This window comes from Chenopodium album, chromosome 1, assembly GCF_948465745.1.
Source record: "Chenopodium album chromosome 1, dcCheAlbu1.1, whole genome shotgun sequence".
Lineage (NCBI taxonomy): Eukaryota > Viridiplantae > Streptophyta > Magnoliopsida > Caryophyllales > Amaranthaceae > Chenopodium > Chenopodium album.
This window is the reverse complement of record NC_137834.1, coordinates 42399913-42403891: the sequence shown is the minus strand read 5'-3', so window position 1 is coordinate 42403891 and position 3979 is coordinate 42399913. Positions and strand designations below refer to the sequence as shown.

Below are 3979 nucleotides of genomic sequence, written 5' to 3'. Positions count from 1 at the left end.
CAGTCTTCTCTGCTCAGTCTTTTGCTCCTCTCAGTTTTCCTCATCTTCTCTCCTCTCAATTTTTTTTGTGAAATTCGAACAGATTTGTAGGTGGTTTGGCGATTTTTTTTTTTTGGTTTGCAGCAAGATGACAAGACTTCTTTAATGGAAGCAATAGGGTTTTAATTCTCCTCCCTTTTTCATGATCTGGGTTTTAATTTCACTATAATTGATGTTGATTTTTGTAGTTGTTTTCTCATTCATACAGTATTTCTTATTTTTTCTTGTTTTCTTCACCCGTCTATTATAGCGTCAGTGAGCTCTCTTTAATACCCATTTTCCAATTTCGTTTATTTCTTTTTTCTGAAATCGCAATTCATATTAGATTAAACGATCTTTTTATCACAAATTTGCCTTCCATTTTTATCAATTTTTAGTATAGTCGAATTTTACTTAAACCCTAATCATATTCATATGTAGGAAAAAGAAGAATTTCTTGAAAAACCCAGTTGTTTATTTTACAATTTTTGTTGATTCAAGCATGATGATGAACTGGGTATTCCTTTTTTTTTTTGACAATTTTTATTTTTAACAGAAATTAAAAGTGAATGGAATTAAAATAGAACATTAAAAAACAACAACAAAAAAAAAACTTAGTATTAATTTCCAGCGTTCTTGGTCGAATTGTCGCTCATGGATTTCCAGGTTTTTGGGCCAACTCAACGATTCCAAGCCTGGGATGTACAGTCGAGCAATCTTTAAGGGAATTTGAAAGACAGGAAAAACCTCTTTTTCTACAATTGAAAGAGGTAAGTTTTCTTTTATTTTTGATTTCGCATTGTTAGTATTTTTAACTTTAAGTTTTCTGTAAAATTCTTACAGTTTGAGGTTTTCTGGTTTTTTATGCTGTTGAAATCTTTTTCAATTTTTTTTTTATTAATTTTTGGTTTAGGTTTGATTCCTTCCACTGTGATCAGAGAGGGATTATCTTGAAATTTCTTCAGATTCTTACAATTTGAAGATTTTAAAGGTTATTTTCACCCTTTAATTGCTTTTGCATTTAAGAAAGGTTTTTGTTATATTGTTGGTAATTTTGCAGGTTTAGATTTTTTTTGGTGGGAGATCTATTGTTAGCGCCTATTGATCATTACTCAGCGGCTCATGCTGGCCCTTGAAAGTCGAGGTCAGAAATTTCTATTTTTATCGTATATTCTTATATATTATTAAAATTAGTAATTGTGTGTTTATTACTTTTCAATTTCTTTGTAATTATATGATTTGAATTTCTGGAATTTGTAATTCTAAAGGTTAAATTGGCAAATACTTGTTGGTTTGCTGTAAATGTATCATGTATGCTTTTAGGGCCTTTCGCCTTATGGCAGAAGATACTAAGCTATGATTCTGGTGTCTGTGTAGGTGCATGCGGTGGGATTAAATCATGGGTAAGGGTAATACGAGGCTTTCATGTAGCTATGGGATGCAGCTCAAGGATATTGCTATAGCTAATTCAAAAGGTGAATGCTGATGCAAAGAATGGGTATGAGATAATTCTCCATGACTAGAAAAGAAAGAGCGTGAATCATATCATACAAATACATACCCTATTTGCTTTACCAAATTATTTGCTAGGTTTAGCCACAGAATTTGGTAGGTTTATAGCTGGTTATGACTCTTATGAGAATGATCATACACCTTAATTTTGGTCTGCTTTGTAGAATTTCAGGGCAAAAGAGGAGATTGAGAAGAAGAAGATGGAGCTTTGTCAGCGAGTTCAAGCTCAACTCGGTCGAGTCAAGGAGGAGACTATAAATCATAATAGATAGTGTAAGGTGAAGTAAAACTCTTCCATAGATTAAAGTATTAGGCATATGTACTACTGTAGTCGTTGTAGATTTTTAGTTTGTTAGGTTACGTGCCTTTGTAAATCAGAGAATTACATTGAGCCTTGAGGTGACAACTTAATCTCTGCATGATAAGGTGATATTTGCATTGAGCACTTCCTTTCACATGCATAGTCTAGGATGTTTAAGAGGCCCATCATACATGTTTTGCTTTTGGTTTGCAGCTTATTAGGAGCAGTTTGGCCTAATTCATGTGATGAAACTCGGAATAAGCATGCAAGCAAATTTGATTTTGTGATTTTTGAGTGTTGCTTGGATCTAATTTTTTTATTTTGTTATTTTATGAAATGTAGGATGTTGGAGGAAAATCTAAACTTGATATTTGGAGGTCTAGAGGTTCTGAAGTTTCCTATGGTTGTAGCAATGGCAGCAGTAAATTCATGAGTATGTGCTCTTTTTCCTAGCTTGTTATTTCAATTCTTTTTGTTTCATGCTGATAAATTCAGTTTCTATTATTTGCAGTGTGAAGTACTTTCCTCCTGTTTCTCTGTTTTCTTTCTGAAATAGTCGGAAGGAGGAAGATGGAGCAAGGTTGGCTCGTTTCGAGTTTGAGGTGGATAAACTCAGGTATTATTTGATGTTCGACCTGTTTTTTGTGCATAACACTCTGTGGAAAGATAGAGATTTGGAGTGCTTGGTTTTTTGCGCCTTGTTGGAGAGTACAAAAGATACAATGTTGCTGTTGTGTGAAAATTGACCCAGCAGACCAGTGTTGTTGTTTCTTGAACCAGTTGGCAACTCCTTAGAACACGGAGAGTGCGTGTTAATACTGATGCTGCAATTTTAAGGGGTATGGGTGCAGGATTAGGGGCTGCCATCGGAGGAGCTGAAGATGAATTAATTGTTGTTGTTGTGTGTCGTGTGAAACATGAGGGGCTTGTGGCGATGGCTGAGGCTGTTGCTCCAGGAATGGGAGTACTTTTGGCTCGCCAATTTGGTTTCGAGAACATTGAACTAGAATGCGATGCGTTAGAGGTAGTAAAAGCCATATGCTCAGGAATGAAGTGGAGAGCTTTGTATGATCTGATTATTGAGGATATGTGTCTACTTGAGTCTTCTTTTACTTCTGTCATCATGTCAAAAGGTGTGGTAATGATGTTGCACACCTAGCTGCTAGAATGGTTCATTTGGTGGGGTTAAGCAAATTTTTTATTCTAATTTCCCGCAAGGCATTTTGGCTCTTTTAAATCTGGTTGTAACTTAACGTTTGTTTTAATATATTTACCCACCTCCTTTAAAAAAAAAAAAAAAAAAAAAGTGAGATTCAAATTTGGGTTTTGCTTGAAAAGAGTGCTTGATATTCATCATAGTATTCTTATTGATGTACAAACTACACGAAAATTTTGGTACTCTTATAATAAGAGTGGGCTAGAAATTAGTTTATTATTGCACATGTATGTCTTTGGAGGCCAACGGTATATTAATGGTTAAGGGGTGAATAAACTATTTAGGGGTGAACAATTTGTTTAGAGGCGAGGTAAAATATGATGTTTATGGGCCGGGTGAGCAAATTCTTTAGGAGTGAGCAAAGTATTTAATTAGGGTTGAATAATATTTTATTTAGAATGAGGTTGTTGTATAAATTTTTAGATAGAGGTAAACAAATTGTTCAGAGGTGAACAAACTATTTCTATTTGATACAATCCACAATAAAAGTTCAAATAATCGATATGCCCTAATATTATACCATCGCAACCCCTTTTTAATGAGTAAGGTAATTATATACTTCGTATTGTTTTTGAGAGTGAACAAATTATGTAGGGGTGAGCAGACTATTTAGTGGCTAAAATTATTTTGACGAGTTAGCAATTTATTTTACGGGTGAGAAAATTGTATACAATTTTTAGGGGTGAAAAAGTTATTTAAGGGTGAGCAAACTATTTACGAGTGAGGAAATTTGTATACAATTTTTAGGGGTGGACAAATTATTTAAGGATGAGCAAATTATTTAACCCGATGTGGTGTCAAAGAAGTTCAAGCGCAAGAATAGGTATTATTCGAGCCATCTTAAGTAGGGTTGGTGTAGCTAGGACGCTCACGACTAATATTTTTAGGTTTTAAGAGGTGAGCATTTCTAGGGTTGAGCAAACTTTTTTGGG

At 34.3% G+C, this 3979-nt stretch overlaps 1 long non-coding RNA gene across 6 annotated transcripts; it reads left to right on the top strand.

The window, feature by feature from the left end:
- On the top strand, positions 1-3132 carry LOC145582706 (uncharacterized). Of its 6 annotated transcripts, XR_014099945.1 has the most exons (8): positions 1-158; positions 685-788; positions 932-1009; positions 1079-1162; positions 1396-1608; positions 1695-1808; positions 2174-2264; positions 2343-3132. It is a non-coding gene; the product is annotated as an uncharacterized LOC145582706 (long non-coding RNA). The 6 variants fall into 6 exon arrangements; XR_014099940.1 differs by having other exon boundaries at positions 1-788; positions 1695-1803; XR_014099973.1 differs by having other exon boundaries at positions 1-788; positions 1396-1493; positions 2343-3131.
- Positions 3133-3979: the final 847 nt, after the last annotated feature.